At 38.1% G+C, this 27,266-nt stretch overlaps 1 protein-coding gene across 3 annotated transcripts in view; it reads right to left on the bottom strand.

Annotated features, from left to right (window-relative positions):
- Positions 1-27,266, bottom strand: part of ptprua (protein tyrosine phosphatase receptor type Ua) — a 353,612-nt gene that overhangs the window by 311,324 nt on the left and 15,022 nt on the right. The gene's annotated exons all lie outside the window — the stretch shown is intronic.

The raw sequence follows: 27,266 nt of genomic DNA, 5'->3' as shown, positions 1-27,266 counted from the left end.
TAATGCGGAGTTTAAAAAAAAAAACTACATATTGATTATTATTATTTGAAAAAAACTTTACCAAGCAGGGAAAAAAAAAACTAAAACAGAAAATTATATAATAAATGTGTACTTAATTGTGTTAAGAAACATACTTAAAGGACACTCAAGTGGCTTTTTATATCAGTATTATACTATTGCATATTATTAAAGTATATACTTAAAATGTCACTATTATGCAATTTTAAAGGTTCTTATTGAAATTTTTGAGGTCTCCTATAACAGGTTTACATGCATTAAAGGTCCAAAAACACTTACATTTTCTCTCAATACATACATTGCACATCAAATTTTTCAGTGATTCTCAAATTAATTGTTGGATGAATCAGTCGCAAACTGGCCATCGGACCTCACGGGCCAGCCTTCACACCCCACGTGCATCAATGTGCCTTGGCCGCCCATAACCCTGTCACAATTTCACTACTGTTGATTTAACAATAAAATTTGCAAAGCAAATCTAAAGCTCCATCTTTTATCTTTTCTCAAAGTAGAAAGAACGACAGACAGTCACACATGGGGGGTGGGATCACAATCACAGCTCAGCTTGGGCAACTGCGGGCATTCATGTAAAAGGAGCGGTGCGGAGAAAAGTGAGTGTTTCAACTTCTCAAATCAATTCCTATGAAAGTTAAGCTTCCAAAGGCATGAACTTAAAATGCACCAGACTAAACACGCAATACATACGAATGTATGCCGCGAGCACAGTCACATTTATCTTAGCTCATTGATCCCGATGAATGTAATCTGACTCCGGCAGCGTTTGTGCTGTGACACTCGCTCGGCGACTCGCACATTATATATTGTCCGAACTGATTTTAAGAAACCGAACTGATTTTAAGAAAATAAACATGGTGGGTATTGATCCAGTAATCCAGTAGCGGTGGCTTTGGGAGTGAGCTTACAGGGCAGCAAAGCAATGCATTCTGGGAATTGTTGGCTTTCATCCCCATGAGACAAACATATTATTTTTTCTGTCTTTTTTCAGTCTAGAAAGCACCAAATTTAAAAATAATTTCACATTTCTACTACATTAATGACCCAGTTTAAATACAGATTCATCTTGCCAGCGCTGAAGTACCCCTTTAATATGGGCACTTTAGGTACACTACAAATGCATTGCATTTCAATTCAGTACAATTAAGAGCAATTCTTTTTTACAAGGGAATGCGGCAAGGGAGTCTATTGTTTCAGGATGCAATTTAATACTGCAGCATGTTCCTAGAATATTACTACATATTCAAAAGTACATACTTTCCCAGCACCATTGAAATGTGGCATGATGCTCCATTAAATTTAGCTCACACAGTTCAATGTCCAACTTCCTAGTTGGAAAAGTGTGACAGAAAAACGTCTTTCTCCAGAGCTAGACAACAGACATGGGAAGCAAAATTCAAAACGCAATACATACACGCAAACATCACAAACCCCCCTACACTGCAGAAAATGCAATTTGAGAAAGGAAATTGCTTTGCATCAGTGAGCGAATTCACATCAGTGCCAAAACAAAGATCATCCCTGCCTTCCGTTTTCGGTCCGTACCCTTCACTGCGTTCTGCAGCCCAGACCTCCCAACACACTCTCTAAGACCAGGGTTTATTTTATTTTTCATTAGCCGCTTCCATCTGTAGTACGCAGAGTGAATAAATAAGACACACAAACACGTTTCTGTTTGATTTGATGGGTCTTGAAGGAGGACACAGTGTGGAACAGAAAGATTTGGGACTGAGATGCAACAGCAACCCATTTCATTGTGGAGATCAGAGGCAATCAGCCTTCAGGCAGCACCTGCGAGCTCAGCAGGACCAGGCCACCCTCCTCTGCCCTCCACGGGCCACCGTCGGCACGCTTTATGAAATATTCACAGATTATTGGAGAGAAATGCAGCCTGTCGCAAGAAAAGATTGAATGAGAGCAAACATGAGTGAAGTGACACATGGAGAGTGACGGAGAGAGAGAAAGAGAAGCAGCCCAAAGCGTTCGTGCATCAGTTATTTTCGTGCTGACATTGATTAATTGAAGATGTGAGACCTGCTGTGCACTTTCTCTCTCACTAACACCTTTTTATGGCCAGTTTGCGGCGGTCTGAGGGTCTTTTGAGACAGTGGGTGTCAGCTGGTGGGTGGGTGGCGCGCAGCCACCATGAGGCTTCCATAAATGATTTCTTTTATTAGAAATAATTGAAAAATTAATGGACACAGCTATGTTTAATGGCTAGAACAGTAATTGGACACAATTTGGCAAGAACCAAATGACATTTTATGTCAAACCTAGAGAAAAGAGTTTTGAGTGATCAAGAATGTTCTCTGCTCTTCATAAATGCAAACTTTTTTCAACTTTTTGTGTTTTTTCAACATCTTGATTTGTGAAAAAATATTATAATATAATTACAAAATCAAGTTGCTATGTAAAGTATAAATCGAGTTATTTTACAGATTTTTTAATAATTTTTAAATCTGAAAATATACTACATTTCTATCTTTCTAATATTGTGTTGTTTCCCCTTTTGCTGCCAAAACAGCCCTGACCCGTCGAGGCATGGACTCCACTAGACCCCTGAAGGTGTGCTGTGGTATCTGGCACCAAGATGTTATTAGTAGATCCTTTAAGTCCTGTACACTGTAAAAAAATTATATGTTCAATAAGTTATGACAACATATGTTTTTACATTGTTTTAACTCATCAAAATAAGTTAAGAAATGTTTAACTTGTTTTTATTAGTTTTACACAATGTAACTCATTTTTTAAAGTCAGTTTAACCTAATTTAAGTTGAAATAACTTAAACATCCAAGTCGATTGTACTGCAAAAGTTCAAAATTTGCCTTTTTTTAACAGTGTAAGCTGCGAGGTAGGGCCTCCATGGATCAGACTTGTTTGTTCTGCACATCCCACAGATGCTCAATTGTATTGGAGACCAAGTCAACACCTCAAACTCGTTATGCTCCTCAAACCATTCCTGAACCATTTGTGCTTTGTGTCAGGGCGCATTATCCTGCTGAAAGAGGGCACAGCCACCAGGGAATACCGTTCCCATGAAAGGGTGTACATGGTCTGCAACAATGCTTAGGTAGGTGGTATGTGTCAAAGTAACATCCACATGGATGGCAGGACCCAAGGTTTCCCAGCAGAACATTGCCCAAAGCATCACACTGCCTCCGCCGGATTTACTTCTTCCCATAGTGCATCCTGGTGCCATGTTTTCCCCAGGTAAGTTATGCACACAGACCCAGCCATCCATGTGATGTAAAAGAAAACATAATTCATCAGACCAGGCCACCTTCTTCCATTGCTCTGTGGCCCAGTTCTGATAAGTGCCCACTGTTGGCGTTTTCAGGGGGGGAAAGGGGTCAGCTTGGGCATCCTGACTGGTATGCGCTATGTAGCCCTATACTCAAAAAACTGCGATGCACTGTGTATTCTGACACCTTTCTATCAGAACCAGCATTAACTTCTTGAGCAATTTGACCTATAAAAGCTTGTCTGTTTGATCGGACCACAAGGGCCAGACTTCGCACCCCATGTGCATCAATGAGCCTTGGCCGCCCATAACCCTGTTACCAGGTCACCACTGTTTCTTCCTTGGACCACTTTTGCTAGATACTGACCACAGCAGACCAGGAACACTCCACAACCACAAGAGCTAAAATTTTGGAGATGCTCTGACCCAGTAATCTAGCCATCACAATTTGTCCCTTGACAAACTTGCTCAAATCCTTAAGCTTGCCCATTTTTCCTGCTTCTATCACATCAACTTTGAGGAAAAAATGTTCACTTGCTGCCTAATATATCCATCCCACTAACAGGTGCTGTAATGAAGAGATAATCAGTGTTATTCACTTCATCTGTCTAATGTTAAGGTCATAATGTTATGCCTGATCAGTGTATGTATGTACACTATAGAAGTTTACCCAAAAATTACAAGTTACACTTCTGAGAATCCCGGAAATTTAAAAAAGGTCCATATTTCATATAGGTCCATCAGCCACCCTACTCTCTAAGATATTGGCATCGACCAAAAAAAATCTAATATTGGTCAACCACTACTTTAAAAGATATTTTAGTGACTGTGTGGTTTTATTTATCAGCATGAACATTCTTCTAAACATCTCCTCTTATGTTCCACAGAAGAAGAAAAAAATAAGAAAAAAATTAGTAAATGATGACAAACTCTGGGTAAACTATTGTATGAGTGGTTAGGCTGTGGCTTGTTTGCCAAGATAATTTACTGGCACATTGTGGCAAGGTCCATTGTTAGATATAATCACTGATGCACACTTGGAAGAACTCCCCAACAGGATAACTGCAGTACTGGCTAACAGACCTGTTTGAACGCAAACAGGTTTGTAGCCACTGAATTTTTTCAGTTGGCTAGCAAATATTTTACAAATTATCCTATAAACTAACCAATTCAATTAAATAGCGCGTGAATGGAACTGAGCCTGGTCTTTTTTACAGAGTGCTATTAACCCACACAAAAAAACAAATAAAGATTTGGCAGATTATATTAACACTTCGTTTGAAAGGGAGTATTGTAACATGGGTTCATACTGACTTCAATTGTAAGCCATTGCCAGGATAAATAGTCTATGTAATGTACAGTTAATAATAACAAATAAATAACAGTAAACTATAAATATGACATTAAAATTCATCTGCAAAATTCATCATCAAAATCTGCAAGTATTGCAGATAAGAAAATTAAATGAGTAGTTTACTGAGACTATCCCCAAAAGTGGCCAAGAAGTATATTACTTCACTTGTAGTATAGTTTACAGTATATTTGCAATTCAAAAGAAAACATTGTAAACTCCTTCTAAACTTTAACACAGCTGTTAAAGTACACTTAAAACTATACATTTGTAAACTTAAAGCCATCCAATCAGATTATAACTTACTATTTTGACATACACTTTTGCCTTTTTTATGCAAAATATGCATCAAAGAATTTAATAAACGGGCTATGAGTGGTCTGTCAGAAGCTGACACTCAACCTGTCTGCACTCACATCTGGCACATTCTGACAAATTAATGACAGATCTATATTAGAAAACCATCTATTAACACCTGAGCATGGCAACAGGCTTATAAGTTATCCCCCTTTTATTTAACCCACACACAGAAGAATAACACATGTACACCAAGTTGACTCGGCTTGAGTTTGTGAAGCGCCTCTTAATAAGACACAGTGGCCCGTCTCGCCAGCGGTGGCATAAACAGACTAACGGCTTGTTTATTGTGATGTAGACAGTGAGGGGTGTTGCTGCTAATGGCTGAGATACAGAATGTGCCAGAGACCGCCGTAAGGATGGTGCGGTAATGATGTCCCAGGGCCGAGGATGGCATAATTATGTCCCCATGAGCCACACTGGACGAGAGATGTAAGCTTCACAGCACATTAACATCACCAACAGACCAGTCCATGCAATGGAAAGAGACGTGACATAACAATGACTCTCAGGTAATAAATGTGTATGTAAGTGCTTCTGTCAGCATGTGGAATCAGAACAACAACATTCTTGTTAATAGTTACGCTTGTATATTTGCTGTCACAAGCGCTCAACAGGGGCGTTAAACTGTCTGGCTTTATGTCTAATGGCTAATAACTCAACTCTAATTCATCCTCGTAACCCCAAATGGCTCTTCTGCGAACTGAATACATTGAAAACATTGAGCTGCTCCAACAAATTGTCATGTAGAATGGACGTGAATAATAATGTACAGCAGCTATTTTAACCGCAAACATTAAGTCCATCAGTATCAATCCACTTAATTTAGTTTAATCTATAAAATCAAAAGCAAATGTGGTAAGTTACCAAAATTAATGGGTTGAAAAATGGGTTGGTCATGCTCAAATCTTTGTCCTAGCAGTGCACTCTAAATCACCAGCAAATGAGCTGGCTCTTTGAATACATTTTTCAAAAAGACTCTCCTAGTCCATGACAGTCATGTTTAGCTTCTTCCATTTTCTAATGATTGCTCCAACAGTGGACCTTTTTTCACCAAGCTGCTTGGCAATTTCCCCATAGCCCTTTCCAGCCTTGTGGAGGTGTATTTTGAATTTGTGGTGAATTTGAATTTTGTCTCTAGTGTCTTTGGACAGCTCTTTGGTCTTGGCCATGTTAGTAGTTGGATTCTTACTGATTGTATGGGGTGGACATGTGTCTTTATGCAGCTAACGACCTCAAACAGATGCATCTAATTTAGGATAATAAATGGAGTGGAGATAGACATTTTAAAGGCAGACTAACAGGTCTTTGAGGGTCAGAATTCTAGCTGATAGACAGGTGTTCAAATACTTATTTGTAGCTGTATCATACAAATAAATAGTTAAAAAATCATATATTGTGATTTCTGGATTTTTTTTTTTTAGATTATGTCTCTCACAGTGGACATGCACCTATGATGACAATTTCAGACCCCTCCATGATTTCAGTGGGAGAACTTGCAAAATAGCAGGGTGTTCAAATACTTATTCTCCTTATTCTCTATACATACTGTATAATACTGTATATTCCTCATTATAGCCTGCACATATTGTTCAAATGAGGAATTCTATGTATATATATCTAAGATTGCGACAACCTTTTGACCTTCAACGGAAGTAGGACCAATGCCACCGGGGGATACTAGATGAGATTCATCTTTAATTTGGATTCGTATGTCTATGTGTTTATTATTCTCATAATGGGCTCTCATAGAAAAACACCCCATTGACATACATTATACGAGCAACGGTTGGAGTTAAAAATCTTCATTTGTGTTCTACTGAAGAAACAAACACGCCTACATCTTGGATGCCCTGGAGGTAAGCAGATAAACATCAAATTTTCTTTTTTTTTTTTGGAATGCCAGGAGTGGCATAAAGTCACCCAACATCAATATGAAAGACTGGTGGAGAGCATGCCAAGACGCATGAAAGCTGCGATTCAAAATCAGGGTTATTCCACCAAATATTGATTTCTGAACTCTTCCTAAATTAAAACATTACCATTTTGGTCAACATCAGATACAGCAAAGTGTGATGGAAAACCAGATTCCCAACATCATCCAAATTTAGAAACAATCCAATAATTTTCTTTGGTTTTGCTATGTAGGTTACTGTAAGGACAGACCAATAGCGCTAGCTAAAACCCCCGAATCTGATTGGCTGATTGAAATGGTCTTCCAGGTTATTGAAACATGTCCCACTCGAAGTACATCATATTAACAAATAACTTGTCTCAGACAAGTCCATTTGAAGACCACTAGGGAACCAATAACTTAAAGTCTCAGAGCCAAAGCAATGTTTAAATAAATAAGCATAAGTCATTTTAACAAGTATAGATAAAATTGCTATTTGTAAACTATTAAGTACTTACGTACTTACAATCCTCATACACACATGATTTACTAATGAAGACCAAATTATTTTCAACAGTTTAGGAAATTAACTAGCCTTTCTTCAACATTCTATGACAGCAACTGATTCCCAGGCCACAGATTCAGTTTAATTAAGAAACAAAACGAGTGTCTGCAGGCCTTAGTTAAATTATCTGTACTCAACCTTCCTTTTCAGCAAGCAAGACAATCTCTCTAATAAGCCAATAATAGTATTAGGACTCTGGTAAACACGGTATTGATGAGTCCCTGGGTAGAGTTGATTACAGAGACTGAAGTGGACTGCTAATGACTATTAGCTCAGAGCTAATCCTTTCCAACATGCAGCCAGGCCTCTCTTAACACACCTCAATGATGTGCTTGGTGCAGCTGTTAAGCAGAATTGAATGTGATTAAATTATTTTAATAGGTACTGTATCATTCCAAATGGTTTTAAAAACATTATACCTTTTACTAATTTCAAGAAAGGTTTCGATGTAATGACTCTTAAAATGTCATGTGATATATAAACAAGGAAACATTGATTTAGTAACACTTTAATTTAGTGTCCAATTCTCACTATTAACTAGTTGCTTGTTAGCATGTATATATTGGCCGTTATTAGTAATTATAAAGCACATATTAGCCTTAATCTGCATGACCATAGCTGTAATTAGGAGTTTATTGAGGCAAAAGTAGTAGTTAAAGCGAAAAATGTAAATTATGTCATTAATTAAAGGTTATTAAACCCATCAATCTTTTTTGCGTTAAAAAATATTCAAAATAATGTGATTACCGCAGCTCAATTTACAATGGTAAGCTTGTAATAATGTTTTTAATTCCAGTGGTACTGATGGATTTCTGCAGGAAATTCAAGCATATCTTTGCATCATTATGTCACATCTGTAGACGTAAAGAAGGTGTCCCGGCTAGTAGGGTATATTTCGTGTGAGGATGTGGATATTTGTAGCCTTCTCACAGCACTTGATATAATTAAACCTATTAATTTGATGGCGGATCCAGAAAGGTTCAAACGACAATCACCAGTCCAGTGACAACTGTAGATTCACCTGTTGTTAAATGCAAAAGGTAGGCCTAAGACATTTAAATGGTTCAATTATGTAACAGTAGCACATGTGTTCGCTTAATTCATACAGTTACAGAGTTTTTTGTTGTTGTGCCTTTCCCATTTTGCTATGTGCAAATATCAATTAATGGTAAATATCAATTTTTTTGTGCTATAGCTATGAGAGGGAGCAATTCACCTCTACTCCACATTCATTTGTTGGTATATGACAATAAAAAAATTTGACTGCACAGAAATGAAAACGGAACTCCAGGTAGCCCTAATACAAATTAAATGTAGTCACGCAATGCTAATGTTAAAGGGTTACTTCAGTGATTTGTATTTAAGCTTTGTATTTAAACTGGGTCTTTAATGTAGTAGAAATGTGAATGTGTTTTTTAATTTGGTGCCTTCTAGACTGAGAAAAGACAGAAAATGTATTTTTGTCTCATGGCAATGAAAGACAACAATTCCCAGAATGCACTTGCTTCGCTGCCCTAAGAGGCCACTCCCAAAGCCACCGCTACTGGATTACTGGATCACTTTCACTTTCCTACCACGTTCATGGCATACATTCACAGCACTTGTTCAGTCTGGAGCGTTTTCAGTTCATGCCTTTGGAAGTCTAACTCTCATAGGAATTATTTAATAAATATTTACGGATGTCGGTACTTGTGTTCTCATGGACTTTTGTCACATTGACATCAGTCGCTGCCCAAGTACTGTTCCGATTCAAAGTTCTCATCTAGCCAGGTACAGTTCAAATCCCCGGATGTGTCCCCTTTTATCAAGAATGCACCCCTTTTATCTTGATCCGCCCATTTTATGGAGTGGAGACTTATATGGACTTCAGACCATTATCCCAGAATACATCTCGCACCAACCAACAAGCGTCAGTAGTGGATGAGGAACCCAGCTTATTTTAAAAATACTACTGTTAATGAGTCACAAAATGTAGTTTTAAGACTTCAGTGCAGTTGTTTAAAGCCCAAATCTGTGGTTTATTTATAAAGAGAGCAGCTATAAAATGCAGTCTAACGCTTTCGGAGTTGTGAGATCCAGTCGATCAGCGGGCATTCAGCACTCATTAACCCCGGCAAGAGCCGCCTTTCCCTGGCTAGTCCTTCTGATGTCTGCCGCTGGCTCTGATGTTTCTGTAGTGGTTAAACATGAGATATAATTCGTCTTGTGTAGATCTAAAGGCCAATCTTTGGTCTCATGAATCTATAATTTGTTCCCTGCCAAATCGTTTTGGCTGAGGGCAAAGTGAAGTTTCATAACTTTACCGTTGTAGCCCACTAGCACTGACTGTATGTTTGACTGAATTATTGCTATTTATTGTATAGCTTCTTATATCTTTTACTTATATTTTTATAATGGCTATTATTGATCACACATAAACTGACACTTAACAAAAAGAGACAGAGAGTGCAGAGACAGGGTTGTGTTTTATGTCATATTTAATTTACATCTTCATATATTAAGTTTGTGTACTTGGTATTGAGAAATGGCCGTTCAGATTCTTATGTTGTTCATACCTTCAAAAAGTCAAATCTGTCATTGACAGCCACTGTCACTGACAGCTGCACATTCTCCTCAAAACATTGGATTCATCAGCGATGTGCCGTGCCGAGGCACTATTCACATAAAGTTGATAATTCCACAAATAACTGCAATTGCAGATTTTTAACAGAGATGGCGACAAAGAGGAAAAACTACAGACTGCAGCTTTAATTAAAGCCTGATAAAAGAAAAAAAGTTTAAAACCTTTATGTAGTTTAGCATTAACTTGTTTAATTATTTATTATGAAAAAAAAATATGCCAGAAACATCATTCAAAAAGAGATTGCAAAACGAATCCTTATCCGGTTTAGTCCCAATTTATTTTAAGAGAAGCGATTGCTTTATATGATGAACAGATTGGATTTAGGCTTTTATTCACATCTAAATATTAATCATAAAGAGCATAAACAGAAACTCAACTGTACTTGACGTGAAAGAAAAAACCTCATTGGTTCTTGTGGAAGCTCAAATGTACTGCGTAACCCAGTAAAATCGCACTTCAAGCGAACATGTTTGAGCTTCCGCTTACGATAACTGATGTGTGCGTTGATGAATGTGAATAAAAGCCTAAATTCAATCTGTTCATCATATAAAGCAATCGCTTCTCTTAAAATAAATTGGGACTAAACCGGATAAGGATTCGTTTTGCAATCTCTTTTTGAACTTTGAACGAAATGTCAGTGGTAGTTGTGCAGCTTTCAAACGTAAGGGAAGAACAATCTCATATTTCATCAAAAAGATCTTCATTCGTGTTCCAAAGATGAACGAAAGTCTTACAGGTTTAAAACAACATAAGGTTGAATAATTAATGACAGAATTTTCCCTTTTGGGTGAACCAAACCTTTAATAGGTGGTTAAAATATCGTCCTTGCATTACTTTTTTCAGAGTCGCCCTGCACGGCTTTTTACAACCTGAACCAATCTTGCCTAAACTAATATTTAAGTTATTGACCTTAACACATAGACATGAGCATCTGCAGTTTTTAAACAAACACGCACACAAATCTATACACACTAATTTTTTTTTTTTTTTTTATTGAACTTGCACTGTTGTCAGTTGCACTCAAATCATACTTGTTCACATGATACTAATGTACTTAAATTAACTTAAGTTTACTTAAGAGTTGTTTCTACTAAAAATGAGTATTTTCAGCTTTACTTAAGTGTGTGTTCGGTCAGCCTAACATTGTTGAGTGAAACGGACAAACCGGCCAGTGGATCTGTAGTTCTCAGCATGCTTTGCAAGGGACTGCATTAATAGAGTAAATTTAGGGATTAAAGTGTTATTTTATGTGTTTTTCATTAAAAGGAAAGATGTTTTTAGTGTATGTTAGTGTTTCATGTTCAGTTATGTTGGACATTTAGAGGAGTTTCTGTAATTATGGTTACCATTATGCAGAAGAGTGGTGCCTGTGTTTAGTTATTTTTGAATTCGATTTTTTTAAACATTCACTTGTAGAAGAAGTAGTTAATTTAATAAGGTAAATGAAATTGATAAATGTGTTCACCTAACATAATAAACTTGTATAAATGCAACATAACATTATTATGTACACTACACATAAATATTATGTAACAGTGACAAATTCAAATGGTTTGTATTACTTAAATAATTTTTTTCAGTTTTACTTGACATTATTTTGTTCATATAACTAAATTGTTCTTTGCAAAACTTACTCAATATAATTGTGTGGAACCACTTGGCTCTGCTTTTTTAAGTAAATTCAACACATTTTCTTGAGTGCATATGCAAATATTACAATTAAATAATTCAAATGTATGTCTTTTTTCTTCACTCTGAGATTTCTGGCATGCATTTTTTTTTATCACAATAAAAAATAGACCCATTTATCCAAAACACAACACGATCTCACGCATAAAGTGCATATCATATGCACGCGAAAAACCGTATACATTCCACAAGATTGCAAACTCGTACTATTTATACGCATTTTCGTGAGATCGGGCTACCAAAACAACATAAGGTTTTCTTTACTTTAAACAGGCTTTTACTTTATTATATCAGGGATGTTGTACTGTTGTAGTTTTTTTTTTTTTTTTTTTTTTTTTACTTAATTGTTGACAGCTTCTCAGATATTCTACAGAATTTTGAATTTGGTAGATTATGTGATTTTAAGTCATTATATACATGAATTTTGCCATTAACCTTAAATTAACTTAATAAATCATATTAAGCACAGTGGTTAAATATAATAGCAAGCGAATAAGACAAGATTTTTCACTGAAAAACAGTGGCAAAACTGTTTTGTGAAATTTGGGTAAAACTAAACTTTTTGACATAATTGCCACTAAGATGCATCACAGTATTTTCTCAGGGCAGCCTTACAGCATAAATTCAGGACATATCCATCACTCTAGCTGGGCAAAGCCGTGGCAGCCAAGCATAGGGTACAAGATATGCCTTCGGGCCTACTGCTGAATCCCTTAAGACATGCCTCAAACATGAGAAAACAGGAACTCATTAGAAAGGGATTATGGGTAAAAGGAAGAAAAGGTCAAAGAAAAAAGGGATTTTTAGAAGGTCTGTGGATATGCAAGTGCTTTGGAGTTTCAACTAAAGATGCAACAGACTCGAAAAACGATTAAGTTCTTCTTAGCGTCTCCATCTGCTTGATCCTGATGTTAATTTCAAAAAGAGGAGAGATCGACAGATTTTCAACCCGCTTCGCAGACACGCCTCATCGCTGCGGTTTGCAACATTCAGCGTCTCCAGCTGACAGCCATGAGATGCCGTGCGTTTCTGACTCAGCACAAAGCTTTGTTTCTCCCTGATGTCATTGTGCTATTCATCAGTGCATCTGAGGTTCTGCAGCGGTGCACATTCTCCTGTCAGAACTGAAGGAGAAGGAGTGCGTGTTCGGATGAGAGAAAGACTCAGATGTGAATATTTGTTCAACGTGTCGTGGCTGTCAGGGCTGCTGAATTCAGGATCAGAAAGCCTGACAGAACGCTGCTGATGTCTCCAGAGCCGCGTGGCGCTGCGCCCTTAAGAACGGCCTTCCCTGACTGACAGAACAGAAAGAGAAAGCCAGACTGGACTGAGATTTACACGTCTGGCCTCTGGTATTTGACAAAAAAAATTATTCCAAGCAACAAACCCAGTGCTAACATGTGCACACAGGCACACAGGGCTGATAAATTGTATCAGTAAGCAGATGGATTCTGCCTGAACACACATGCTCACTTTCACAACTCATTCAGAGACATTGATTCAATAGAGTTTGCAGATCTGGGAAGGAACTGTAGGAGGAAAACACACATCCATGGGGGAACCAGGATGTGGTCAGAAGAAATGGGAAAATGTGATCCCAATAGAGTGCTGCAGTAAATATTTGTGTAGTTAGTAGCATAACCCTGGTTCCCTCAACAAAAAGTCAATAGTATTTGTCCATTGGCTTTTGGATTATTGCAGGAAATAAGCTCTGTGCTAATAATTCTTAGACCTTCTGTACATCATTATAATGTTCACACATTAACACAACTTAAGCATAAATTAAATCGCCAGAAGTTAAAATCTAAAGGTATGCTATACACAAAATACATGGCTTGATGATTTCAACCCACCATTTACTTTCAACTTTCATTCTCCCAATAAAAAAATAAATAAAAAAATCTAAAAATCTAAATCAGAAGTAAAGCAGTTTTAATTTTTTCAGTGTGATGATGTTTAAAGGCCCCATGTGGTGAAAATCAAGCTTTTAATGCTGTTTGTATGTCTATGTGGTGTTTTGATATGCTTTCAGGCAAACCATGTGCAAATTCATAAGTTAACACTATTGCTGATTATTTTCTCCTCAAAACTGCAGTGAAAAAAATGGTTTGAAATCACTGGTGTTTCTTACATCACAAACTACCTTGTAACCAGTCACGTCCACGTGAGGGCGGGCGGGAGGGCGGGCAGGCTTTAGCATATCATTACTATGCTATGCTGCTTTGAAACTGTATTGTAAAAAGCATTATATAAATAAATGTGACTCAACTTGACTTGACTTGACTTGACTATGGTGGGGAGTCCCAAGAGAAGCCAGGTTATCCTGGTATATTTTTCAGCTGATATGAAAAATCGGGTACTTATATAGCAGGTTAATTATGTATAATGATGTAAATTAAGATGTTATGATGAACTATGCTCTTCTCTAATGACGTTTATGATGTTCAAAGTGTTTCTAAGGCCGGGGACACACTACAAGCGTGCCATGAGCGTCTCGGCTACGTGACTTGTCCGTTTTTATTTCTGCTCCCATGTTAACGGGTTGGAGCTTGCACACTGCAGAAAACGCGCGCATGCTTGAAATAGAAGAGACGCCTATTGTGTTGGAAGCATTGCCAGGCAAAATAGTAAAGGTAAATATGTTTTTATATGTCATTTTGACACGAATAAATATTAATAAATGACATTTTAAAGTTTGAAAGTCTCTAGGTTAACATAAATGCAGATATAGACCTAATTGTAAAAATACAAAAAAATTATCGCATTTTGAAATATTGCACCTGTCAATACAGAACAAAATATTCTGTAGCCTATTTTGCAGTCAATACGATAGATATGTTGTCAATAGGCTACAGCCAACGTTGTCTTTGCTGTATCAGTAGTCTATATTTATGTTTAATGTTATAATTTAATGTTTTAATGAAGTATAGGGCTTCCCTGTACATCAATAGCAGCAGCAGCGCCGCGTCAGACACGCTTCTGGCGTGCAAAGACCGAGATAACACCACGCAGCTGCCCCGCGGCTGACACGCAACAGAAACGTCACGCTCACACCACGCTTGCAGTGTGTCTCCAGCCTTAAGATACTGATTTTTAGAAGGCAGACTGAGATGGCGAACGGGAGCATGGTTTGTGTAACATACTCAACATGTTAAAAAGCGGTATAGGTATGAAGTCACTTTGTAGGCCAACAGGCAGTTTGCATTCCCTCAACAAAAACCCAATGGGATTTTTTTCCATAGGCTTTTGGGTTATCGCTAAAAACAAGCTCTGTGATTAACTAAAGTTTATGGTACTTGCACGTTTTGTCCATCAAGATGAAGCCCAACTTTCATGAATTTTGAAGCAGTTGCCAGAAGTAAAAAGCTAAAGGTAGGCTATAAATGGCTATAAAATAACTCTTTCAGTTATCTAAAAAAAAAATCCCAGAAAGTTTGAGTTAGAATAGTTTATAAGAGCACAATTATAAGAACAATGAGGCTGTAAGAGTGGACTGAGTTTTCAGGACACGTAACATCTTAACCCATTGACTTTGGGACGATAAAAACGGGAGCGCTAAAATGCTAACTTGCGTCCGCATTTTGGCCTTAAAAAACTGATGTCATACCTGCACCACTCTGATAACAGTCAAGCAAAAGGCTAATCATATGAATTATCTTTATGTATTTATTAAAGTAACTTTAGTAAAAGCTGACTCTCTCAAAGCAGGTCTCTGAGATGGTGTGAGAGAGGAGATGGGGATAATTTGCATATTCATTTGCATATCCATGTAAGAGTTAATATAGACCAGAAGAGACCCATAAAGAGGTTATCACTGGCACACACACAATTGAAGTCGTTTTTTAAGGTACTAAAATGAAACTGAAAATGAATGAAAATAAAACAGAAATGGACGATTTTGCCAGCTGTCCTAAGAGGAATTTGAAATGTGTCCGACCGTGTGGAATTTATAGCTTTGAAATCAGTTTCACACCATGAAATCATGTGGCTCGTCTTTGCTGTGGGAATCCTCTCCCTGAAGGTATGAATTTGAATAAAACTGCTAGAGTAAAGATGTTAAAGTGATGTTGTATGAAGCCAACAAACAGTATTACAACCCGGAACCATCAGGAGGGCACGTTGTTGGGAATAATCACAGATTTCAGAACCTCAGAACATGCAACTGTTGTCTTCTACACAGCGAAGGTAGACAGTGGCCAAGACATCAAAGTAACAAACTTTGGAGACCATTATTAGAAGATGTGTGTGATAAAAGTGCTATCGAGAGATCTAGTCAAGTCGACTTTATTTATATAACGCTTTTACAATGACGATTGTTTCAAAGCAGCTTCACAGTGTTAAACAGGACAATATTCCAACAAAATTTGATTAGACTGTACAGTCGTTCTGGAGAAAACGGTGACGTTATCAGCTCATTTCAATGTATCATATAGCGACAATCTGGCAGATCAGTAAGAAAATTGATACAGTTAATTTAGTAATTAATTTTGTTTGTATATTTAGTTGAAAACTTTAGTTGAAATTTTAGTGTCTCCGAGCCAAGCTAGAGGCGACAGTGGCAAGGAACCAAAACTCCATCAGGGCATGATGGAGAAAAATAAACCTTGGGTTTAATCTAATAAGGTTCTGCCATCCACAAAACCTTAGCTTTCCAAATCTGCCTTCTCAGTTTCGAGCAAACCTCACATCTCTCACACAGATATAGTGCTTATCTTGTCGAACCCTCTTTACAATTCACTCAGGTCTGTTGTTATCATGAGGTTTCGCCATGACTGTGTGTATTTGGAGGTTTGTTTATAATTTATAATTCTCTGTCTACCTTGCTATATTTCCCTGGGGCTGTCTGTGGAGAGTCTTGTCAAGTTTTTCTTTTTCCCTTATCTCACTTATTACACCTTTGAACTTTGTGTTTGACTTTTTGTACAATTTCCAATTCCTGCCATGCGCAGTGAAAGCACCTATTTGGCTTTCAGTTTTCAGGATGTTTCATGAAAACATGCTGTCACTGAAAGCTGAAATATGTGTTCACCATTTTGTTGGGAATGCAAATGATAATTGAGATAATGAGCAACCTGACAGTAACTGCTGGTTAAATAGCCTGAATGATTACCGCGTCGAAGGGCACAAACCACCATAATGGCTTCTGTCTATTTTTTTCCTTTATTTGGCTTTCCACTTTCTGTTTCAACAATGGTTAAATGATGGTACATTACTGACCTATGTTAGTTAGTTAGTCAGATAGAATATGTTAAAGAAAATAAATGTGTTACTTTGCTTTGCTTTGCCATTTAAAGACCGATTATTAAAGTGATGCAAGTCTGATGCTTTTGATTGGTTCTCGTTTGAATTTGCAGTGCACCACGTCTGCCAATTATATCAATCCACAATGCCGCTAAAAGGTTTAGGCTACAAATTGTCTGAGAGTTGCCACCAAGACGGGTAATAAAAAGGCATTCCAGTGCAGGAAATGAGAAAAGTACTCAAAATCAGTTTCATTACTTTAATAATTTAATAATTCATATAAGCTTTTGTCTGTAGAGGCCATTTAAGAGCAGTCTGAGTCTACATTCTATTAGTACAACAATATTTAACATATTTAATATTCTACAATATTGTGTTGCCCAATTTCTTAGTTTCTCATCTAATGTATCTATTTTTACACTGCAAAACTAATCATTTCAGTTGTATGAGTTACTTTAGTCAAAAGTTCAGAAAATTAAAATAAAAATATCTATGATGGTTTTCATCTGAAACCATGATTCAGTTAAGTCTTCTATAAAAGATTCTTACTAAAGCATGTGCATAAGCTGCAGTCATGTGGCCGTGGAACCTTACAGCAGCTCTGTGAAAACAGATTTTCATAATGTTTGCTTGCTCAGGAATAAAATTGGTAAAGTCTGCAGCCTTCCAGAAAGTAAAGATCACCAGCCGTTGCCCTTCACGGCATAAAGTGAAAAAACAGACTCCATCACTGCTATACTATAATCAAGCTGACATACCGTTTATGTGTAATGGCAGAGTAACATTTTAATGTTTTGAAAGTTGCTCTTTCATATCTCACAAGAATTAATTCAGTTCTCAGTGTTGTCCCAATACGTTTTCAATCTTTTCACCTAAAATGCCTTAGAAGAAATCATTTGTTTACATAGAGTAGCTCAGGTCATTTGGTCTTTGGAAGTTTGATGGGAAAGTCCATATTGAGATCTATGAGTTCGGCATCTTGGTAAATCTAAACACAAGTTGAAGAATTGTGGAGATCTCCTCTAAACCTCTACAAAAGACACGTGTACCATTACCAGGCTCTTATTCTCAGATCTGAGAAGCAAGAGATTGGATCTACATTTAATACATGGACACTCACAATGTGGCAACACACACATTCTGCTAAACTTCTCCTTTTGAGGAGAGACGTTTTGGAACGACATAAGGGTGATTAAATGATAGCAGAACTTCAATTTAGAGTGAACTATTGCTTTAAAGTCTCCTAATAGCTTTTGTGCTGCTGATGTGATGCTGAGCTGTAGAGCATCTGTCTGTTCCCATTTCCTCGTATTATCCTCTTTCCACTGTTTTCCTCATCTTCACACTTCCCCTCCTCTGAGTGAAAAAAGATCAATCTGACAGAAAAAAAAAATCTTCCAGTCTTCTCATTTATCTCTGTGACACTGACCCAGAATGCTCCACGAGAGGTCACTAGGGTCAGGATAATGCATAAAACCCGTCTTCCGTCGGCTTAAAGGAGATGGCCCTCATTTTATCACTTTTTTCATACTTTCTACTGTTAGATGTCCCAGAAACTGTTGGAGCCGGGGTAAGGAGAGACAAACCCAGCGGGGACTCCTGATATGCTTGTTAAGACTCACTAAAGGTCACACCCAGGGACTTAGTGAGTTCTGGAATAAAGTGCTAGATCTTGCACACACTAACTATCTGAAGCCTTTTAAAGTTCAAGTAATATCCTAAATTTAGTATAAGAGAAGCTCTAGACAGAATTAGCTCAGAAATTAAAGGGGACTGCCTGTTTTGCTGAACAGGAAGGAGTGTTTGGGAAACCTTGTTTGTGTCCTTGTTTATATTACATTGTGGGGACCAAATGTCCCCATAAGAATAGTAAAACCTGAGATCACCTATATTATGGGGACCAGCCAGCGGTCCCCAATTTTCAAAATGCTTATAAATCATACACAAGTTTTCTTGAGAAAGTAAAATGCAGAATGTTTCATGTGGTGGGTATAGGAGTAGGGGCAGTGTACGGTATAAAAATGTGTGTGCATGTGTGTGTGTGCGTGTGTGTGTGTGTGTGTGTGCGTGTGCGTGTGTGTGTGTGTGTGTGGGCATGTTTTTGTGACATATGAGGACACAAATGTGTATAATGACATGGGTATGACACAGGTATTACAAGGAGAGGGTGAAATATGAGGACATTGGCCATGTCCCCACTTTTCAAAATGCTTATGAATCATACAGGATGAGATTTTTTTAGAAAGTAAAAATGCAAAATGTTTCCTGTGATGGGTAGGTTTAGGGGTAGGGGCAGTGTAAGGGGACAGAGTGTGTGTGTGTGTGTGTGTGTGTGTGTGTGTGTGTGTGTGTGTGTGTGTGTGTGTGTGTGTGTGTGTGTGTGTGTGTGTGTGTGTGTGTGTGTGTGTGTGTGTGTGTGTGTGTGTGTGTGGCCAATATAATGTTAACTTGATTATACTGACACCTACTGATGTGGATGTATTACAAGATAAAGTTTTCAGGTACTGCAATAAATAAATTAATACTAAACAATAAAATCATAATAAATAAAGCCGCAGTATCTTAAATTATTTTCTCATTATAGTGTTTCTGTAATTGCTCTGGCAATTTATAAATAAACAGTCAAAATAGTCCTGTGGTTAATAAATTTGATTGGCAAGTGTGGTAGTCTTGATAGTGAAGCCTTGATAGTGACACTACTGTTGGCATGAACACACGTCTAGTTCTCTATCTTTGAAGGGACTCTCCATGGTTTGTATACTGGACAAACTGTATATTCTATTAGTACACAAATTCTACTCACAGAAAACGTTCTGCATTTTTACATTTAAAAAACAAATAAACAAATCAATCAATCAATACTTTATGGTTTAAAAGCTTATTTCCCAACGGAGACATGAATCCCAATGTCAGTTTGTCAGTGTGCATTCAGGTTGAAGCCCCCACTGGGATAGACACACACAAACAAACATACACATACACACACAGTGCCTCTAGTGAAGTGAAGCTGCCATTGAGGCTGTCCAACAGCGTTGAAAATACAAGGGCTGCAGTGAGCTCTGAAGACAAGGACTCTACTGTCACACACACACACACACACACACACTCCATCGATCACAGGTCACATATCAGCATCAATGACCATTCTGATAACTAACGAAGAGTGTCCTTCAAATGACCTCCCACTATACACAGTTGCACACATTTATCCGTCTCACTCCTGTGGTTTCTGATAATGAGTGTCTTTTTTTTTCTCAGTGGCATTTTTCTTTCCTGTATTCAGATCGTGGAGCGCCGGCTCTGCACTGGTGCCCATGATGTCACTGAGCCAGAATAAATTGGTCTCAAATCAAAACTGGAAAAAGTGTGTGTGAGTGTGAAGAAAGAGAGAAAGACGAACCCAAGGATTTGCTGGAAATTTAGGAACTCCCTTCTCCGACTTGACATTAAAGAAGTAGTTCACTTCAAAATTAAAATTACCCCATGATTTAATCACCCTCAAGCCATCCTAAGTGTAACTTTTTTCTTTTCTTTTTTTTTTCCGGATGAACACAATCTGAGTCATATTAATAAATATTCTGACGCTTCCAAGCTTCATAATGGCAGTGACACAGCCTATTGAGTCTGCCGGAAGCTAGATATTTTACTTTATAAAGTTTTAAATATGGATATTTTTCTTTGAAAACCCAATAGATTCACTTCAGAAGCCCTTTATTAACCCCATGGAGTTGTGGAGTAGCTACGTTTATTATGGATGAATATGCTTTTTTGAGCTTCAAACTCAATGCACCCGTCACTGCCATTATAAAGCGGAAATGGAAAGTGTTAGGATATTAATTAACATAACTCTTTTCTAATTTGTGTCATATGCGCCTAGGATGGGTTGCGGTGAGTAAATCATGGGATAAAGTCTATTGTGACATATATCTGACTGAAACGGCTTCTCTAGAAAGAAACAAATTAGGTAGGGGCTTGATTTTATCTATTAGGAATTGATTAGACTGTTGGATCATTGCCGTTTTCTAATGAAACAGACTGTGATGTGTTTTTACAATAATCAGAGCATTGTAAATCCTGCAAAGTTTTTGAAGCTTATGTACATTTACAACAATATACTTTGTATTAGGTCTATATTACCTTTGCAGCAAATTACAAAACAACTAGTTAATGCTGCTATGAGGGTGTTATACAACAACTATGGGAGTGATGGTACAATTTACCTCTTTATCTCCATCTCCATTATCAATCTCTATATTTTTATCCTCTTCTGGAAAGTTGTGAAAACTATATTGTGCAGCTTTTCTTTTGCTATTTAAGCAAATTGGTAAACAAACAAATATATATTTAATGTAGTTTCTCATTCCACTATAGAAATTTACCCAGCTATGTGAATTCTGCTTCTAAGAAACCCAGAAATGTGAAAAGGGTCAATTGCTGCGATCTCAAAGAGTGTGACGGGTTAAAGAGGGAAAATTGGCCAGTCTATGCTCCAGTGCACTCATCATCATAGAAGAGACATTGTTGCGAGAGGGAAAGTAAGTTAATGTTTTTGGTTAAATATTATGAGGGAATATATTAATAATAAAAATAACAATAATAATAATGTGCAAAATTGTGGATAGATAAATAATTTAGTAAACATAGCAAGAAGAGACTTACATATGATATAGCAGCCATCAAACAGACTATGGCCCAATCCCATTTCTACCCCTTCACTTTCCACTAACCCATCGTTTTCCGCATTCACGTGAAGGGGTAGGGGTGTTTCGATTCTCTTTTGGCTGAAGTGGTAAGGGGGCATTTGTCAGGGGTAAGGGTAAGGGCCAGATGGCCCTTCAAACAAAGATTTTCCAGGGCCACACTTCAAGCGAAGGGGTATGATGAAGGGGTATGATTCCATGCATACACCGACTACAGGCTGCTAGAATGCGTGTAGTGAATAATAAATTAATAATTCAGTAAAAAAAAAAAAAAAAAAAAAAAACTGGTCATCCATCATAATGCAGACGATATTTATATCATGTATCTTCTGTAAACTCTTGCATCTCCAAGGCAACAACTGACTCGTTTGAATTACATTGCAAAGAGTTATCGCAGCGCCACAGTAGAAAACAAAACCATACCCGTACCGGCTGGCTCAGATCAGCACGGAATGGAGCGGTTAACAAACAAGGAAAACAGTTTGGCCCAATGGAAAAATGGCTTCACCAGTATTGTATGTTCTGTATCATTCTGTATTGTATTAGGAAACGATAGCGCACACATTTTTGAACTGAAAACGTGCGCTGTTTTCATAGAGCAAAACAACATTGGGAGTGAGTAGCCTAATTTGTTATACGTTTCTCATGCCTGATTTCTGTTAGATATAGCTTAACCAGTACGCACTTCATTGCCGTTCATACTTGTTAAATGTTACAGAACACTAATAAAAGAAACGGGGTATGATGAGAAGTGGTGTCCCATTTTTTAGGGGAATAATTTTACCCATATGCCTTGCTACTCCATTTCAAGGGGGAAAGGGGTAGGCATAGCGTTAGGCGGAGGGGTATAAAATAGAATTGGGATTGGGCCTAACTTTTCTTAATGGGACTTTTACCTCATAACCACCAAAATCACCCCCTGAACATATGTCTTAATTTAGAAGACAAAAGGTTTTTTTTGGTGTGTGTGTCCTGTATGAAGCCATACTCTATACCAGTGTTTCCAACCTTTTTTCTGTCATGGGACCCTTTAAAAATGTTCAAGATTTTGTGGCACCCCCTCGCATACGTAATACTAGAGGTGTAACGGTACAGATTGCTCACGATTTGGTTTGCTTCACGGATTTAGGTTCACAGTTTTAGTACGGTTCGGTATTTTCTATGTTCAGGGAATAAAGTAAATATACTTATCAAGATGGACATGTTGATATGGACATGTTTTGTGTGAGTTTGTCCGTTCAAGCGCAAGACTTGAAAGAGAACTCAATATTTGCACGCTCTCATTCGCGTCTTCTGGTGGATATACCCGGGTGATGATGACGGCGAAAATGACAGGTCATACGGCAGCACTGGCATGCTTTGAACACAGTTTACAAAGAGAGGCTGTTTTGCCCACGTTTTTATTTTATTATCGCTGTTGTAGTGTATCACTGAGGAGCCAGCACATGTATCCATCGACAGAAACATACATAAAAGCATTATTTTCAAGTATTATATTAACCCATATTAAACATGCGTCATTAGATGTGAGATGAACCGCGCCGGCACCTTTTTACACGGCACCCCTGCTCACGTCAGACGTCAGCCGCAGCACCCCGGTTGGGAAACGCTGCTCTATAATATCAAAAGGCAAGCAATACCATAATGTTCGGACTGATGGTCAACAAATATTCAGTGAATTCCTCTGGAAATTGTAAGAGTAGCATTAGCTAATCTATTTACACATCCTACCTTCCCAACATGCCTGTAATGAGTTGTCCACTTTGCTGGGTTTCATACACATTTGTGCTTGTGTGGTAGTGTGGTTTTTTCACTGCATATGATCTTCAAGGTGCAGCTCCTGACAGAACCACTGAACGCCCCTGTCAGACAAAAAATGAAACTCCAAAGCAGTTTGAGAAGATTTCAAACACTCTCCCACTGGCAGCATCAAACAATGAAAAAGCTCTTCTCACTTCTTTTCACCTACACACATTCATCATGACTCTCACACACCGAGTCTCACACAACTGCTACTTTTTTACACCAGAGCCACAATCAAAAATATCAACTTCAAATAAAAATGGGTGTTAAGATGAAGGCATCTGTTCAGACAGATGTGAGACTGGCTCATCAGCCTCAGGGATTCAAACATATTCTTTGAAGCTGTTGGTTTATTCTAAGATCTCAGTGTGTTCTTGCTAGTGCGTTGGTAGACGTTGGGCTTTTGCTCTGATCTGAGAACAGTTGGGATATAGGGGTTTCAAAACTATTGTTCCCCAGTCCATCATCTGCTACTGGGAATCTTCAACTGATACGCCATCAACTCAGAAATCAGAATTTCAAAGAAAATGCTCCACTAAAGAACAGTTTCCCACTAGCAATTATGACACTGTGATTCCGTTTATGTGCATTCATCTTGTAAATACAATGACTTTAAAAGTGGTAGGAATTTACAGCTTATCAAGGCAAAGAACCACCCATACAGACAGACTGGCATATAAAGCAATATGCCACAGATGGGCTACGTATTTGACTTTTGGAAGTGGGTAAACTGATGATATGATAAAACTCCCCAAAAGTGTTAGGACATTCATGGTGCAGCGGTCTCCTGCTGTGTCACTGCCTTCATTCCATTGAGAAGTACATAATTCACACACATTTCTCAAAGCAAGCAAAGATGGATATAAAGTTTACTTAATACTTCCTCAAACAAAACTTTGAAAATCTTTCAAAGATTTGATGCCTCTAACTTGGCAAACTCTGGGAAATCTGGTGACTCAGTGGTGTAGGTTGCATAACGCTATGCCTATGACTCACATATCTCATTTTAAACCATTGAAGGTATCAAATGTTGCAGGTATAAACTGGTGTGTTCTTGCCAAAAATGGAATGCCAAAAAGTTAGAACAGGTTTGTTACAAATTCTGCCAGAACTGCAATTAAAGATGTCTATTTTAGTCTGTTAGGCATATCCCAATTGGATTATGACATGTCAGTGTCCCTTTCTTTCAATGGTCTACTTTAGACATTCTACTGACTAACGGCCGTTTTCCACCAATCTGAGGCCAACTTGCTTTCAACCTTTTTCTCTGTAACTTGCCCCTAATCCTTGAGTTTAACGGCATGAACCCAGACACAATGCAGCCTGTGATATCTATTCTCACTTCCCCTGTCTCTTTCTCTTGTTGTCACTCTACAATCCCTCTCCAACAGATTATTAATTAAACATGCAGGACTCTAGAGCTTTACTTGACATCCTTTGGTTTACAGACGAAAAGACAAGCAGATTGGTGTCAGGGCGGGTTAAGAAGCTTGATTCTTTGCACCTGTCTCTCTCTCTCTCTCTCTCTCTCTCTCTCTCTCTCTCTCTCTCTCTCTCTCTCTCTCTGTGTGTCTCTGTCTCTGTCGAATGGGAGTGAGACGGCTAGTGAATGAAAACAAAACAAAAAATCTATTGCTCCTAATCTGTGCGCCCAATTAATCAGTGACAGACCACGACTTCCATTGTCCCAGGATTCAACGCTGACAATAGAGATTTTCCTAGTGTGATTAGGACGCCACGTGGATCTGTTTCCACACCCAAATCTCTCTTCCAAATGATTGGCGGCCTTAATTAAGAAGTGGCTTTGTCTTTTTTTTTTCTTGCTACACGTGATGAGGGAGTAACGGACAATGGAGAGAGAGTGAGATATCGGGAGAACGCTGATTTCGGTTCCAAAACATAACCCACTTTCCACCTCAGCATGTAATAATGGGTTGTCTTGGGAATGAAAACAATAAAGAGAGTGCGTGACGTGGGAGGGTATACAAAGACGGGTTATTTCGGATGGGAATGGTGAAGACTTCTCCTGAACAAAAAGGCTGAACGTTGAAGTCCATTCTAGGTTCGGCCCACTGCCGTCACATTTTCCGGGGCAACCAGGCCTGTCAGACCCTCGAGGAAGATGCTATTACTGGACAAAGCCTTTGTTTTCTCGTTTGTTAACGCCCTCCATGGTATAAAAATAGTACAAGAAAGCATCTGAAGTGGGAGGGTTTCTCAAATATTCAATTATTATTTCTCCTTCCTCTGCCGCAACTTTCTCCATGCCTCTTCCTCCTACTCCTGTGGACACTTCTACACAGAAACCAGGATTGTATCATCCCAACACGCTTTTCCAAACTGCTCAAGTTCATGATTGGCATAAAGTTGATAAAGCGCTTTGCAAAAATGTTAATTCTGTCATCATTTACTAACCCTTAAGTTGTTCCAAACATGTATGAATTTCTTTCCTCTGCTGGACACAAAGGAAGATATTTAGAAGAATGTTTGTAACCAAGCAGCCATTCGGCATCTCGGCAACCACTGTACTAGTAGTATTTTCAGAATAAAATTTTCATTTTGGGCTGAACTATCCCTTTAAGGAGCAACTTCAATCTTATCTGAAATCAATCCAGCTTTCTCTTTGAATAAGACAATCCCTTTGGATTCACCTTGGCTGCCAACATCACTTACACAAGGTTGGTAAGAGTGACAGAGCATCTCTGAGAAAAGGTCAATTATTCGTCTATAGTAACAAAAAAAGCAGAGAACAGTTACTGAATAGCTCTGTGGCATGTTGAGAAGAGGTATGATATTACTTTATGATTTTTGCAAAGTGGAAAACATAAGGGCAACCCTCTGGCAGCCTAGCAGAATACCCTAGCGTCGTGGTGGTATTACTTGGTGGTAAAAATGAAGTTATGTGTGCTTGACTAAGCATGTTGGCATCGTATAATTAGAACGCAATGACATCATAGAGATCCTGCAGAACCTCACAGCTGTGTGTCAAGGTCTTTAAAATATCAGATAATGTAATAACAGAGGTCTGTTGCATAAAATCACTTTCATTTGCCACACAGGTAAGTTTGAGATTAGTTTAAGCAAACTCTGGTTTTTCAGCCTCAAGAAGGTGTTTTGTTTTTTTGTTTTCTAGCTGTGTTCATCGTCATGCTAACTTACTCTACCTGGTTTTATTCTGGATTAGAGATCGCAAACCAAGCCAGCTGTGAGCAAAGTAACATATTTCTACAAGAAATACAGGGGGTGATAACATAATGACATTTATTTATTAACCGACCAGCAAATGAAAGCAAAATATTGCATAATAAGTTATTTGGCCTGTCTGTAGCTCACATTCAGAGAGTAACGGACTCTGCATTTCCTGCCTGAAGAAGAAAGCAGGGGTGTAGCTGACCCCCGGGAGGTATGGGCAGGGACCATCCTGGTGGTGGTGGGGAGGATGGGGTGAATGTTGGCATCTGCAAACTCAGACGTGTAAGTACCAATCTTTTATACTCCAAGTGTAAGATGATGATTGGTTAGATCTAAACGTAATGAGAGATGTAATGAGTCTTCCTGGCAGAACTTATGCAAGGCTGTTTTGGCAGCAAAAGGGGAACCAACACGGAAGGAGGTCATGAAGTTATACCTGATCGGTGTATATAAATACAAGTTTCAATATACAAATATTTTAAACAGATTAAGCTCCCATGTTTTTTTTCCCCTTTAGCTCTTTGTGAACATAAATAAATTATTTAAATTCAGTTGATACACATGCATTGATATAGT

Source organism: Pseudorasbora parva, chromosome 19, assembly GCF_024679245.1.
Source record: "Pseudorasbora parva isolate DD20220531a chromosome 19, ASM2467924v1, whole genome shotgun sequence".
NCBI lineage: Eukaryota > Metazoa > Chordata > Actinopteri > Cypriniformes > Gobionidae > Pseudorasbora > Pseudorasbora parva.
Note: the sequence above shows the minus strand (reverse complement) of the source record. Positions and strands in the feature narration are given on the sequence as shown.